The 16,997-nt window shown below is 36.9% G+C and overlaps 1 protein-coding gene across 4 annotated transcripts in view; it reads left to right on the forward strand.

Annotated features, from left to right (window-relative positions):
• The window catches only part of sif (guanine nucleotide exchange factor still life), a 131,472-nt gene that overhangs the window by 26,830 nt on the left and 87,645 nt on the right, over positions 1-16,997 (forward strand). The window contains exon 1 of one of the 4 annotated variants that reach the window (XM_089242889.1): positions 8,641-9,968. The exons of 1 other annotated variant lie outside the window; for it this stretch is intronic. The gene's annotated coding sequence lies outside the window, so the exon portion shown is untranslated. Of the gene's footprint in view, positions 1-8,640; positions 9,969-16,997 lie in introns of those variants that run through there. 2 more of the 4 variants (XM_089242886.1, XM_089242888.1) reach the window with 2 other exon arrangements.

Genomic DNA, 16,997 nt, shown 5'->3' on the forward strand with positions numbered 1-16,997 from the left:
TTAACGGAATAAACGACATCTATGGCTGAGATTCCGAACTAATTGTTGTTCTTAATTCCAAAAGTTTTTGGGATTCGTAAGAGCGTTTCAGTGTTAACTCGCACCATTAATTTAACTGTTATGAAATTTTCTAAAATTTTAGCGACTTTTGGTTCGCTCTATACGTATAGGTGAAAAAAAAATAGAGTGGGTGTAAAGCTCATGACACACATTTTAAAAATTGATAAAATAATCAAAATGTTGACATTAAAAAAAAATTGTTTGCACTAAAATACATATCAAACCATCCGTCTATCAGTATCAAATGGGCCAAAGGCCATGCAGGAATAGCGGGGAATGAAATTGCGGATAGATTGGCCAAAGATGCTCTTAATCTCCCAACGGAAGAACAACTCTTGCTACCACGCAGTCACATCAAACATGTGCTAAAAAGTGACCTGTTACAAAAGTGGCAACAGCTATGGGACAAGAATGCACATAAAGATGCCTATAAGATACAGAAACGCGTCCGTTGGAATAGTTCCATTTGGTCTAGAGAGAAAGTGATCATGATAACTGAGCACGGCCCATTACTGTCGTATCTAGAACGTTTCAAGAAGTCGGACAACGCATGTGTGCTTGTGGTGAGATTGGATCTTTATGGCATTACCTGACATCTTGCCCATATACAAAAAAATTTCATTTTGGTGCTATTCCCGAAAACGGTCGACTGTGTTTCAAAAGAAGAGTTTTGAAGAGCCCTATGAGCCTTGCTTGGGTGCGGTGGATTATATTGTTCCTCGAGAGATAGCAACTTACACCGCATACATACTAAGAAGACTGGAAGTGCGCGTCTGAGCGGTGGGAGTGATGACGAGTTCAAACCGGCAAGAACCCCAGTGATTGATCTTAAGAGGAAATATGATCTTCGACCACGTCGGCGTCAACAAAAGTAACCGATAAATGCAAAACAGTAGCAAGTTCACCTGCAAGGAAATGGATCAAGTCATTGATGGCAAGGGCGAATTGTGATTTACTCGGGTATATAGTGAATTGTGCTGATCTTAGTTCACCCGGTGACGATTCCGGTAACGACTTGCGGCCTAGACGATGATGATCTGCGACTAATTCACCGTGATTCGAAATTTTATATTCCAAGATTATTGGTAATCCTTCGATCAATTGACGATAACTATATTCTTATGGGATGGGCGGCTATACACCGCCATCTTATAATCCCGTTTATAATTTTGATTGCCCATTGGCGTTGATTGTTTAGATTTTATTTATTTGTAATATGGCTTCAGGAGTTGACGATCAATTTTTACGTAAATTATTTTATTTTGCTGCCTTCGTCTGAGGTAGTCATGTTATGTTGTTTTTAATAAAACTTTCCGGATACACCTATCCTTCGGGAACGCTTCGATATCTCTTCGAGATGGGAAGCGGGGTGTGTCCGGTCTTCAAAGGTGTTTTTTGCCCGGGTTTTCTCTTTGAACATAAGTGAAGTAAAAAAAACATTGTGAAGGGATAAACACACATTTCTAAAACGTATTTTTTGGGAAAGTAAACTAAAACAACCAAAGTAACCATTCAACAAAAGTCATTGTTGAGACTCACGAACCACGGTTGCCCAACAGTTTTTCGCCCATTTCGAGCATTTGCCACATACTATTCAAACGAACTTTCAAAGTAACCTATCGTTCAAATCGGGTCCTATTTGTATGTATATACATATATATATGCAAAATCTGGCGTAGTTCCCAAAATTTTCCGTTTAAAATTGTAGATTTATTTTGGGAACATACACACGCACAGACACAGGCAAAAAATCAATTTTATATACATCGATGTCGAGTTTCCGTGATACAGCGCCACCTGTAAATGGGATTTTGAACTTTTTTATTATTTATAAAAAAAAAATCTATGCCATAATAGTTATTTTAATGCAAAACCAGTTTTTTACTTCCATTGGTTGATTTTTTTAAATAAATTTTCAAAATTTGTCATGAACTTTCGTTCACATTGTATTATTGAGAAAGCAAGGGATTATTTCAAGCATTATCACCAAAAAAAAAAAATCATTAATAAACAACATTATCTGTTGTTAACAAATTTTGGCCGCGTGGTATGCAAAACAAATCCCATAAATCCTCTCTCGTGATGAGTTGTTGATTAATAAATAAGAGTGTATTCTTATTTTGTTATTAGGGTTGAAAAAATTCGCAGATAGGAACGGGATTTCGCTTACGTAAGTCGGATTCTGTCTTTCAATAATAAGATATTCTCGAGAAGATCAAATGCCCCCAATATTGAAGGAGCTCTTCTTTGAAGAGTTTAATCTTAGAAAAACTTATCTCTCTCTCTCTCTCTCTCTCCCTTTCTTCGGGTTTCATAGGGCGAATTAAAAACTTGTAGAAACTCTTAAATATCTTAAAAGAAGGGAGCTTCTCGGGAAATCTTTGCAGGGAATAACATCACAGGAATCGCAAGTACAGTCGACGCTCGATATAAAGACCCCACTTTATAGTGACCATTCCATTACAAAGACCGGTAGGATAAGTCCCAGATGTTTTCATAGAATGACTATGATATATGTTTTACTTTCAATAAAACGACCCTCCTAATATAACGTCCGTTTTCGACGGGACAAAGGGGTCGTTATATCGAGCGTCGACTGTATTAATGTAATGTACTGTATAATGTAATTAAAACCATCATATTAGGTTTATTTGTATGAGACTTCAAGGATTGAGATCAAGAATAAAGGGCTGGCTACGTATTAAAAAGAGTGTTTTCTGTGGGCAGCATATATACAAGTTGATCCAAAAGTCATAGACAAAGTAAAAATATATATATATAATTGAAGAAGTAAAAAAGTACTTTCTTAACCGTACACGCACCTCGTACACATTCCTCGCGGAATTTCGAGCGAATCGTTCACGCAAGAACTTTTTGTATTTGTGTATATGCGTATTTCTGTATTGTTTTCTTTTTTTCCGATTCCATTTGATCTACGCAACTTCTGTGTGTGTGTTTGAATGTATCAGACATTTGCATGTATCAGACAAACACAAATGGATAGGAACACCTACGAACTCGATTGGGTTTTTTCAACACCTGCTTTACTTGAATAACGCTGGTGTTGGTTGTGTACTTAATGTGAAATAAATGAGATCTCTTTAGTATCCCATCTTACTGTCGATTCTCATTTATCCAATTTTTAATCTGTTCATTTTAGCCTTCAATCAGATTTTTTTTTTTTTTGTCTTTTTATAACATTGATTGGTGTTTTAAAAAGCATACTTTAAATTTTCGGCAGAAGCTGGGACGAATCAAACGATTTTCCATAGAAACGTATGGGAAATCATGTTTCAGCTAAGGAAGATTTCGGCTAATGAACGTGATTCCGGAACGAATCGTCTTCGTTAGCCGATGTATCAATGTATTTGTACAGTTATTAAAAAGGTTGAATAACGACGGATAGTAGCTTTGCGATCACAGCAGCAGCAGCACCTGTAAATGAACTATTCCGGCGCAATAAAAATTTTAAAATCTCATTCGGAAAATACATCTCACTGTGTTTTAAGGATTCACTGGCTAACTACTGTGTTTCTCATTTCCACACTCGTTACAGAAAAAAAAATGTTGAACTATACAAAATAACTAATAGGCTACAACTAGCTCAGTGCAGTAGAGAATGAAGAAATTTGGTGTAGGCAATTTATGGTGTAGGAAAATGTATTGTAAATTTGGTGTAGGCAAATGTAGATTTTCATTATCCAATTCGCAGACCATCCAACCCATAGTGATGAAAAAATCATGATCGAGAAAGTCACATGGCAAAGATCAAGATTTTCAACATTCTCATTGTGTGACTGGGATAGCTGACTAGAGAATTCTATTCAGTGGTTATTTAGGCACCAAGGCAACCCAGTATTTACTCCCACTCGTGATCAAGCGTACTGGCTGTTCTTACGAGCGCGCACCCATTATGCAGTGTGAGCCCCTCATTCCATTTGTATAATTTAATTTTTTTTTTCTGTGTTTACATGTTTTCTGCGTTACGTTTCATGGTGCCATCGCATTAGTATGTTGTATATAATCGCTGCTACTTCCCCAAACACCAACTCCGGCCATGTCGCTATATTGCAATTTACTGTCATTAATGAGTTGGGTTTGGAAATGAAGATGTCATCCATCGGCGGTCTCCGCAAACTCGTTAGGGAAAATATTTTATCTGCAGTCCCCCGGTCCGGGTTTGCACCTGGGACCGTTATAGCAACCTTCATGGTGGTAGACGAGTATCTTACCACCACGCCACTCGGGCCTTAGTACATAATTGCTGTATCTGTACGTTGTTTTACTTTATTTCCTATTTTATGTATATTCTCGTATAATTAAGTCAGCCACGGTGTAGCCCCATTGGGGATATGCTGAAATTTCCCGACGACGATAGAGCATGGACCGTGTTCGGTTTGAAAGAAAGAAAGAAAGGGAGAAAGGCACTGATGAAGCGATATAAAATTTACATAAATATTGTTGAGGAAATCACATTGGTAAGTAGAAGAAGTTTGTAAGAGAGGATATCGTTTTTTTCATTCTTTGACTGTCTTTTCGCACTTATCGGGTGTTTTTTTATTTTTTTGCAAAGCAAAACATTTCGTAAAAGCCGGATTTGGTGCGGACGTAAATCGTTCCAGATGTACTCTGGATATCTGGTTCAATTTTACAGCTTCAGCTAAAATGTCTTAGGATCTCGCCTATTTGAGTTCACAGATCACGGTGTCACCGTCACGAACCAAACGTAATTTAAGACATATGCAATATCGGCAACCATCATGCCATTAACCCTTAGAGCGTGAATCCCGAGATATCTTGTCTAACTTGATCCGCTTTATTTTGGCAACCCCCGAAATATCTCGGGTTCTTAAAACGTTCTTATTTTGCAATCTCGAGCCCACATACCGTTGTAAGTTTTCTTCTTCTGATAATATGTTTCTCCCCCACCCCGTCCTGTCAATCACCTGCCAGTGGGCAGAGTCAGCTTCTATTCAAAGTCTGATAACAGCTATAAGGAAAGGCTTTGAATAAAGAAGAGCTATAAGGCACCGAGCTATATATAAGGCTATGTTTTTTCTTTCCCTTCGATGTAGTTATACGATTGAACGAGGGTTAGTTGCACTGGTTTTAAAATCTGTCAATCAAATGAGAGGGTCAATTGCTCTGGATTTCCCTCTTATTAGATGGGTTAGTTGCACTGAAGGGGCTGAGTAAGATTAGCCAGTAATGAGAAGATAAGTAATGGGATATCATTGTGTTAGCTGTATATAGTAGATGATGTTGGTTTCTTGGAAGACAATGTGTACAAGACTAGTGGCTCTTAACCAAAGGTGCTCCTGGGAAAGCGTTTTTAAGGGTGCGAGATGAAGAATAAAAATATAACATGGTGGCTAATTATATTCCTGAAAATTTTGAAATGATGTAAAATATTGAATTATTCATTTCAAAAATACGAATCATACTTATCATTTTGACTAATCGTTTCTATACCTTTCGCTCCCAGAAAATGTTTTGCGTGAAATTTGAATGTCCCCAATTAATTTTCAATTTAATTGGTTACAAAAATCCAAATTTTCTCAGCAGTGACTATGTGCACTGCCAGTCCTGAGCCAAGGTAAATTGTGAACGAAAAATAAAATATGAGGGAAAGAGAAAAAAAGAAGTTATCTAGCAACAATCGGTATCAGCCAAAAAGGGGGGGGGGGGTGTTCGGTGCAATTCGGACATAGATAACAAGAGTAGAGTAGTACGATTCGGTAACCATGCCTAGCTTCCAGTTCAACTGACCCATCTCCATACGATTAAACATAAGTGAAAATAACACAAAACGATAGTTTTTCTCCCTCTTTCCTGTTTTTTTATAATTATTTTCATTTATTAGCTCTGACCAATCGGAAAAAATTTTCTTCTTGAAAATAGGTGGCAATATATCTAGAAGGTTCAGTGTCTCACTGCGGCAATTATAATGCGGATCAGGAAAAATTTAAAAACTCACTTAAAGGGTTAAGAACAAATGTTTCGAAACATTGGGTAAGGGTTTTTAATCCTTGCACGATAAATGCCCACCCACATGCACTCCAGCGAGCAACCAGTTTTCTCTATAAATTTCGCTTGGAAGTACTGGAACATCCGTCTTAAAGTCCGAAAACTTTCACTTGATTTTCCCCCTTTCCTCCCTCCTCCAACTATTAAAAGCATTTGAGTGAATCTTGCTAACCTCTGAAGTTTAGGTGAAGAACATCTCAAAGGATCGAAGAGATGGTATTTTTTCGGAACGAAATATACTGAGAAATTGAATTTTTTTCTGGATGTCATGCCAAAACTGATATTTGGAAAAAAAAGTCTGAAAGGAAAAAATGCCATCTCTTCATACAAAAAACGCCAACTCGGGCGAAAATTGCTGTAGTTAAGGGAGGCTGCAATGTCTGCACTCAGCGCTTCACGCTGCTAATGCGTGTTATAAGGAATTGAAAGTGTGTCTTTGGTGTATTGGTTAGCGCACTTGCCCGGTATGCAAGGGGACGCGGATTCAATTGACGGAGGAGACATCCTTTTTCTTTCCAAATATCAGTTTCGACATAAGGGGTCATCCAAGTATTACGTCAGAATCGGGGGAGGGGGGGGTTTGGATAATGCTTAAGTCATCAACCACCCCCATTTTGAAGATATGAAATAGTCTAAACTGCTGGCGTAATTTTGCTGACAGGGGGGAGGGGGTCAGTGTTTTGCTGACTTTTGCTGGCATGGGGGGAGGGGGGTCAAAAATGGCTGAAAATTAGCTTACGTAATACTTGAATGGCCCCTAACATCCAGAAAAAAATGCAATTTCTCAGTATCTCAAAGGATTCATTGCTCTTTCACAGCTCAAAGATGTGTTTGAGCGAGACATGGTAATAATATCTCTATCTTTAAACCCAGATAAATTACTCCCGAATGGTAAGTATATTTTTCATCACGGACATCTTTATTTAGTCGAACCTCCTGTTCATTTAACTTTCCAACATAATCGAGAGGCTCCTATTGTTCTTTATATTCTGAAATTCGAAGGGCACAATCCTATAAGGTCGTGATTCTCAAACTTTTTTAGACCATGGCCCCCTTTGGATCATAACTTCTTCTCTTGGCCTCCTCGTCTTATCCGGGGTCCGCTTACCCTCATGAAGGAGCGAGACCCTTTCTACTTATTTAATTGAGTTAAATCAAAACTAAATTTAATAATGGACAAAAATTTTATAAATGAGATCGATATTCGTTACCCTGGGCGGTTCCAAGAAGGGGAAAGGGAAGGAGATGATCATCCCTCTCAAGAGCCAAATTATATAAAAAAATAGTTCTGGGTAAAATACTGGACGATCTAACGAACCTACATAATAAAAACCGCTCCTCCCGACCCATCGCAATGGGTCCGCATTTACTCTGGGCTAGAGTTCAGTGAGCTTCCTTATTGTGGAGGGGGTTCTATTCATAGCAATCTCATCATACTGGGTTTCTGGGCTGGTGTTTCCGTGACGTTCTGGGGGCCCCTATTCATGGCTGGAAGTAACTATAACAGCTTTGCGTATTTACACCAGAAAATCATTGTACCAGATGTCATCGTGCAGTCTCCCGGTAGACATAAGTACCCCAAGCCCTGCCACATGAATTAAGATGGCCGTGGCGGCTCCATGGACAGCTCTGCTGGATTCTGAAAGCATATGTAGTTATATTTTCCCCCAATACATTCAACACTTGAAAATTTCTTCACATCTCTCTGCGGCCATCCTTCACCACTTGTCGTGTGGCTCCCTTTTCATCAAATTTCATTCGTAGCTCTCTTAAAATATCCCAGGACCACGAGGGGGCCATATGGCCTCAGGTTGAGAACCATTATTCTAAGGTAATTCCAAAATAAGATCAGCTGTCATATTTTCATGGACCAAGACCCGATTATTTGATGAAAAACGAATTCTTTTCTGATTAAAAATGTTTTTAAACTCATAAGTGTCCACGAATTAGAATTTAATGCCTCATTCAGGGAAGGGTCCGATAGCAATGCAATACCAAAAAATAAATAAATAAATACGACGATGGTATGTATTTCGTTTTCCTATCGGGTATATAATCATTTATAAACTGATCTCTCGCCTTAACTGAATTTACTTCAAACACCCGGAACAAAGGATACAAAAGTTAAACTTTTGTTCCTTGTTAACCCATTACAGAACGCTCGTATAGTTTCCTCCCCCCCCCCCAATCACTAGGCCATAAGGGTCACGTGGGTCGTGAGAGGGGGGCAAAACTACTACCACCACTACTACTAGTAATACTTCCTCTACTACCACCACCACCGAACGGCACTGTCGATTGTTAAAAGGACAGGATTGCAGCTAGCTTGGCGCAGTGTGGTGACGCGAACCACCACTCCGTGGAACAGCGCATGTGCCGCTTTTGGCTCTGGATCTGAGAGCGGGGTGGTACACGATGACGACGACTCACTGGTAGGAAAAAAGGTAGGAAGGGATGCCACCATAGAATAAAGAGAGAGAGAGAGAGAGAGAGAGCTATCGCAAAAGTGTCCGTTTTCCGCCATGATGCTCTCCGTCCTTTTATAGATTCTCGAATATCTCCTCCGATGTGTCCTCCCTCACTTTCGCTTTATGTCCCCACATCTTCTCTCTCTCTCTCTGGGAGAAAAAAAAAAGCTAAATAAAAGAGCCATAGACACAGAGCCAGTGCAAAACATAGAGAGCAGCAGCAGCGCCTTGCACAACACACACACACGCACACACTGATATAGGTTCCCATTCCCCCCAGTGAAAAAGATACAGAAGGCGGCTCAAAAAAGCAGTAGCAATAGCTTGGGTGCCTTCTCCGAAATTTGCTTGCTTGCTGATCCCCCCATCCCCCCCCCCCGTCCAGCCAATGGCATACGGTGGTGATGGTGGTACTGCGGCGCTGATGATCCGGCGGCAATCAACGCCACCGATGTTGCTGCTGCTGGTGCGTCTGTATTCTGGAAATAACTGGAGGATGAGGAGGATGGATGGATAGATAGATATAGCCCGGAGAAGAAGAGGACTGTGGAAAAGAATCGAACTCTGCGATTGATTCTGGAAACTCGTGCTGTGTGCGTGTGCAAACCGAGCGCGAACACGCGCAGGCGCGTTCCAGGACTGGACAAAAAAAAAAGGCATCTCTCTCTCTCAGACGTAAAAACCGCGCGGCGGTTGTAAAACGGTGGTTAGTATCATCCTCTCTGACTATCTGGTATCTGTCAGGGAGGGAGGGAACTGGAATTTTACATCTTACGTACATTCGATAGTGTCCTATAAAATTCTGGATTCGTATAGACATGAAACGGGTCTCGTCCTGTAACAACAATGGAGACGAGAATCGTTGCTGCTGATGTTCTGGTTGGTGTAGACAGAGTCGAATCTTCTCATCTTCCGTCTTGTGAGGATGAGTCGGATATCCGGGAAGCAATACAACACGAGTGTGCTTGGTGGTGGTGGTAGTAGTCGCAGTTGTAGCAGTAGTGATGGTGGTGAACGTATATGAGAGGAGAAGAAGACAGTGTTAGGCTAGGGTGGTGTAATAGTGGTGTATTTATTGTGTGCAAGGTTCTTATCTCGCTCCTACTGTAGTTCTTCTTCCTTTTTACTGACACTGTTGTTTCTCGTGCTACCGTCGATGGTCGTTGGTGCTGTTTTCTGGTGATGATCATCATCTTGTGTGGTGCTGCTGCTGCTGTTGTATCCGGGACTGAAGAAGATGTGGTGATAGGTCAGCGGTCGACGATCCCCCCTTATTTTTTCTCTCCTCGCGTTGCCTTTTCCTCCGATCGATTTCCTCTCCATCCGAGTGATGACGAATGTTTCTGCACTCGACTAAATTACATTTTACATCCGTGGTATTTACCGAGACGACGACGACGAATGTGATGCACGGTGAGTGGAGAGTTGAAATTATTATCATTCTATACCTCTTAATTTCCACAATTCAGTTACAGTAGAGCCTCATTATACTTCACCCTAATATAGCCACTAAAACGGATGTCGCTTTTAACGGGAATTTAAAAAACATTGTAATACACTAAAACTTGTGTAAGTTGGTCACCTACGGTTCCACTAAAATATCGGAGAGGTGTCCAAGATATATAGAAGTACAAAGAAATATTTAAAGCATCATTAAAAGGATTTAACTAATAGAATATGGCAAAAAACCAACTATACTTACAAGCATTAACCTTTTGAATAGATATCAGAAAATAATTTGAGTGGAAAATATCTCTTTAATATATAATATCTTATAATAAGAAATTTGAATGCAGTTATTAATTATATCAACTAAATTAATCAATAACTTTTTTTTCAATGGTAAACTCCACTAACTTCGTTTACTCACGATGCAAAGTTAAAATTTACTTTCATACTTGCAGGAAGTCTAGAATGATACTTCATATACAGAACACTATTGAGGACTGAATAAAAGTTTTAAATGCAGAGATATTAAAAAAAACTTAAAAGAAATAAAAGGAAGTACAGGTTACAGAAAAAAAAACCACTATAATCTGAGTGTTACACCTAATTTTGTAAGTTAACAATGAAGTTGTTCTAATAAATATGTTTTTTGAATTTGCCTGAGAGGTGGGGGAAACCTACCCTCCCAACAACAACTTCATATACTTAAGCAGATAATCAGCAGACAATGAGCTGCATTTGTCTAAGATAAGAACCAAGAGGGTGTCCAGTGTCCAAGATAGAGAGGTGTCTAAGATACAGAGTATTGAATATATGATTTGATATTGGATTATAGCCGGTTTCATTCAAAATTGACCAATATAAGGAGGTGTCCAAAGTGACAGGTTATACTTTTCTAATAAAAGATTTTTCATTTTTATTTGAGGAGATTTTCACATCGAAGCAAGCGATTAAATTATGGTGCCTATAATTAATGTGAGTTAAGTGAAAGACCGTTTAAATTTTGTTATTCAAAATGCTGAGCATAGAAATGAAATGAATGAATGAAATTCATAGAAAATGAAAATGTGTTTGCGATTACATCAAAACTTACGGCATCTCCGTCAGTTATTAACTGAAGAAATAAGCAGCAAGTAACCTGAGCGTAAATGAATTAATTTTTTAAACCAATAAATGTGAGCAATCAACAATACCTTCAATAATACCAATACCTTCTTGTTCTAAAGATTTTTGTGATGCGTACATTTTTTTAATATACACTCTTTTCATACCAATTTTTTATTTGATACATAATAAACACTGTTTATATCTTTCTACTGTAATTTTTCATTGACACACACCCTGTTGCATAACACCCACTTAAAGGAACAACCTTTAGTCCTCTATTAGTTGAGACCTCATTATAATGAGGTCCTACTGAAGGAGGCTAACAAGGACTATGTGGGGAACTGGGCACACCACTCGGATTTGTTTCATTAATTTCTTTTGCGTAAGGCACGTTTTTATTATAATGCACTACTTATGATTCAAATTTTGTTATAAAACCCCTTTTGACACATTTCATTCATCAATACAGCAGCATGAAAATTTGAAGATACGTAAATATATCATCATATAAAGATATATATTATTGCTGAAGATCTAACGGTGTCAAATATTTGATGTTACCCATTTAATGCATTTATAATATACGAACTGAATGAATGAACGCCAGGGGCTCTGCCACCGGACTTATCCCGTTGCCGAGATCTCTTCCAGTCCAACTTCGTGGCAGAGTCTTGGACAAAGTGAGTGCACCTAACAGTCTGAATGTGTAGCTAGTGTTGTGTCTGATATTTCAGTGCTGCCATCTATACTTCAAATTGTGAGTGAAGTGTAGTGATTGAATATTTGTAACGTTGTAGGCATGTTGCTCTCTGTGGCGAGACTTTTTAACGGGGAGATTGGCTTGCATTCGCGCTTGAAGTTGGAAACCACAGAAAACCAACTTCAGCCGACCACCACTGTGACGCCGGTGGGGGTTGAACCCGAATCCTCGCGATGCGAGTCCGTCGCTATGATCACTGGACCACCACAGCGGCTATAATGTTATAATGTACGAACTGTGCATCTTTCAATATTGTGTCACATAGATTGAGTTTACAAGCCAAAATTATAATTTTACATTAGATCAGTTTAACAAACCGGTGGAAAACATGCTCCATTGGTTGTATACGTTATTATAGGGGATATCTATCGATGTTTTTTTTTAAATTCCCGAAGACAATTTTACTGATAGTTTAGGCTATTTCCTTAAAAAAAAATTCTATTAGGATAAGTAAAAAATCACACACAAAATTTTCCGATGTTTATCCTTAAAACAACGAATGAAAGAGTAAATCTGGCCGATTTTCTTTATACATGAATGTTTTTCCATGCTTCGCATCTATTTTTCTTCCCCATGCCCGGTGTAAGTGTAGAGTTTTATCTAAAAATAAAAATAAACAAAATTGTTAAAAATACCATAAGACAGTGTTTTCAAAATCTATAAGCCCACAAAAAATTAAATAACCTATTAATAATATGAAAGATTTTTTTTTAAGTTCTACTGTGTGTGTGCCTGCGGATGGAAGATTGTTTAAGTAAATTAGCTTTACGAATATGCTCATTGAAACTAAACAACACAAAGCTAACTTTCAGTGAAAAAATATGAAAAATCAGTTCCAAGAATTTGTGTGTAAGACAGTGCAATTTTTAAAAAAATATTTTTAGCAATTGGCTGATGCAACTATCATGTATAGATGTCTGAAGGACAAGTAACAAATGTGAATGAAATTTTGCTACGACTCAAAGGAAAATGTCGCTCAAAAGATTCTGTATCATAGAGGACTAATATATTCAGAAAAGAAAAAAAAAAACTAAATACTTGTAATATGATACATAGTCTGGGGTTATGAGCGGTTCTATCTATCTATCTAAAATTAGTTATCTAATTTACGGAAATTGTTATTTAATTGTTTTGAAAAAATTATAAACGGTATAATCTCCACACTCTGGACTGTACATTGTACTCTATAACAATGAACCTGTTGTAAAGACAAAACTTTCAGGTAAGAGACGAATAAAAATCTTTTAAGATGCAGATTATTGTAAATAATTCGTAAGAATGTATCCTACTGTATATTTAAAAATGTCTGGAGCTTATATCAAATGCTTGATTTTAGAAAATGACAGAGAAAACGCCGCTGTTGAAGCACCAAAAGAATAAAACTGTAGTATGTACAAACTGAGATTTAATCAGCTTCAGGAGTGAAATTTCGAGTGAAAATAATATTTTCAGATAAAAATATATTTAATTTTCTTAGTAATAGATTTTATTGGCATCTGAGTCGAAAACCAAGATAGTTCTTTATCCGACTGTATTGGTTTGAGGAGCATTTTCTTATGTTGGGTTATTGTGATTTTGGGTTATTGTGATTTGGATAGAATTGTACACCATTTGAACACAATAGATAAATGGATGTGATGCAAAGATGAATTTCTAAAAGAAAGAAATTCAAGAAACCACTCCGGGGAATCAAACTATAGTAACTTCGCACATCAGGTGAGTGTGCTAGACCACTATGCCATCAAAATAACACTGATGTCATCATCTTTCCCCATTGCATATAGTCTGTCGCAGAAGTATATTAGACAACGGTTTTTCTTGAATAACAAACCGACCGTTCCCCATTTCGATCTCAAATGTTTTATGCATGAATCCCATACGGGTAAAGTCATTTTCAAGATAGCTGATTTTGAGTCATTTTTACACAGGTCTTAGTGCACCATTCGCTCTTGTTCAAGGAATGCCTGCGTACGTGAGAGTAGAAATTTTCGGTGACAATACTCTCCTCGCGTGTGTGGAGGTAGGAATTGTCATTTACTTTTTATTAAGGTATCCGACTACTTTTGAGTGTAGTTTTCTATAAAATGGTACTGCGGGGAACTTGACATTTTTTTGATGGAAAGTGTGCCAAAATGGTAGAAACAGTAATAAATTTTATACTACTTACGTCATTTTCTATGGGAAAGTCACTTTTATGTCAAATTTTAAGCAAAAGCCGAAACAAGATTGCAAAAACTTCTATGAATGGAATGTTTTGTCATTTTTACAGTACATTTAGATAGCAATGGTCCAGGTTATAAAGCAAAATTTAAAGGGTCGTATGGTATGCTTATAAGTTACATGCAAATCTGTTAATTTGCGCGTGGATTTTTTTGAAATTTCTTTCCACATATCGTCTATAAAACGCTGTTATTATAAAATATATGTGATAGACCTTAGATTTTGATTTATGTGTCCTCAAAAATTATATAGCAGAATATTATATTAAAATTTCGTAATGATGGAATGAATAGATTTTTAGAAAAATCATGTTTCAAACTCAAGTAAAATGCCAAAATAGCATTCTTCGTAAAACACGTTTGAAATTTTCATTCACGGATTACTTGCATGCAAAAATGCAACACTAAAGTGCACGTAATTACGATTGTAAGCGTCATATAAACGTAACAAGTCCTGTTTTTAACAAAAAATGACTTTCATGAAAAATAAAAATCAATATTTTCTTCCAAAAAATGGCATTTTAAAAACGTAGTTGGATACCTTAATTTTTTTTTCTTAACACAATAAAAAATATATATATAAGGGAATACCTAAAAAAACATAAGTAATTCGCTTTAAAAACAAATTGAAAGGAGATTCTAAGCACAAAGAAATGTTTTTAAGCCTATTATGATTCAGACAAGAGTGGGAAATATCAAATTCAACTAGAATTTTAAAAAAATTATTAGAATTTTTTTTTAATTTTCAAGTTTTTAATTGACTTTGTTTGAAAGTCATATATTCTCTTCCATCTTATTTGAGGGAAAAATACCCTTCTAACATGATGTTGTTGCTTTTTTGTGTTTTTTAACAATCTCCTTTATTTTCAGGCAAAAAATGAATTGTCTCCTTTTCTTCTTCATAAACCAAAAAAAACCCAGACTTCTTCATAAATAAGTTAACAAATAACTTTATAACATCATAAATAACTTCGTCTTTAAAAACTATAGAATAAAATGCACTTGTTACAGCACTTTATTTGAACAACAAAGAAGTTCCTAGCACAGTTAGGTTGGGGAACTTTCCGCGTTTCAGTGCGGAAACTATTGGGGCAATATTTACTTACAATAATTACTCACCCCAAAATCAAGCAAAATTCTACTTATACATTATTTGAAAATCAGTGATGATCTCAATTTGAGCAATGAAATTGAAAAAGAAAAAAAACATTTTTCTTTCTCCTCGTAAAATTTACCAGAAAAAATTATAGTTATTATATAAATGCATTGTTACACATTTAAGCAAACATCCAAAACCAGAAAAATGACGAAATTTTTTTTCTGGGAATATTTTGGAGCAAAAATATAATTTTCCCCACGTCTGACAATTCTCACTTCGTGAGTACTATGTAAGTGAACTATACAAAACTCTTCATGAAAGTACATATGGCAGAATCATTCAAAGGTTGTGGAGTTTCCAGAGGAATTCATCAGCTTTTGTCATTGATAATACTATGTATACAGAGTGAATATCCACACAGGGCCGTCATTTCAACTTTTTCCGGGGGGGGGGGGGGGCAAAGCACATGTACTCAATGCATGTATATATATATATATATATACCATTTTTAGTGTATTTTCAAATCCAGCGGGGGCAACGGCCCCTCCCCTAAATGACGGGCCTGAATATCCAACACCTGGAACTGCAAATTACTGGCGAATGGTTGATCCTAGAGGCATACTTCCAATTAGAAAAAGTGTCCAAATAACGTGTAGATCGCAGATATTTATTTATTTATTTAAATACCACGCTACAGAAAACAATCCAATTACAGCAAGGTATGACCTAAATATTGTAAATGCAATAAAATCAAACAGAATAGAATGCAATACACAGATATAAAATACATAAAATAGAAACAAACACTAGTCAATACCAAATAAGTAAAATAAAGGGCTGTATAAAATCACCGGATCAATAAAAAATGAAAATAAATAAATAAAAACACACGACGATTAAAAATAAAATGAAAAATAAACGAAATATTTTAACAATCAAATACAAGAAATCATCATTTAAAGAAAAAAAATCGCTGATCAATCGGAGAGAAGAAGCTCTTTGAATTTACCAATAGGTGTTGCAAATATATCAAATTCGTCAGGTAAACTAATTGACGATATGCCATTCATATTGCAAGGCGCTGTATTGGTATTGAATAAAAAATATATAGGTTTTTATATGAACACCCTGTGCTCAAAAAACCCAATAAGAAAGTTGTCTTATTTCTCTTGAGACCAACAAAAAAAATTCTACGTTTCTAAGTGCAATATTCGCAAGATATTTGATTTGAAAAAACGGAGAAAATTCCAAATTTTCTCCGTTTCCAAAATTTTCAAGAACAGCATAAACCAACAGAAAATGCTTCCCCCCTCCTTTATGCTGGTCTCCTGCCCCCCACCAGAAGTTTTCTCTGATTTCTGAACTCAAGAGGAAGTTTTTTGTTGGCCTCAGGAGATACAGGGCAGCAAGTTTCTAATTGAAAGGTAGAGTATAGGGGACCGTATAAAAGTTACTTTTTTATTTCATTAACTATATAGCCCCTTGTAATATGAATGATGTATCTGAGGTCACACGTTAGTTATTTATCTATTTATTTACATCCACAAAAGACTGGTTGCACTTACATTGCGGGAAAGAAAGGAAAAAAAAAGACCAAATAATGACATACTGTAATACATGACGGGCATTACATTAAAATGGCTAAAGAAACCCGAACTGTCAAAGCTTGATAGTCGTTTGCAAAATACGACGGTGTACAAACGAGATCGGGCGGAAGTCTATTCCAAGCTCTACCAGCCCGACATAAAAATGAATATTTATGTATAAGGTATTTCGATAATTTTTCTAATTAGCATTTAGAATCAACGATT

The sequence above is a fragment of the Pholcus phalangioides genome, unplaced genomic scaffold (genome assembly GCF_987345545.1).
Source record: "Pholcus phalangioides strain wild (caught in Gottingen) unplaced genomic scaffold, Ppha-v1.0 ptg000015l_1, whole genome shotgun sequence".
NCBI classification, from domain to species: Eukaryota; Metazoa; Arthropoda; class Arachnida; order Araneae; family Pholcidae; genus Pholcus; species Pholcus phalangioides.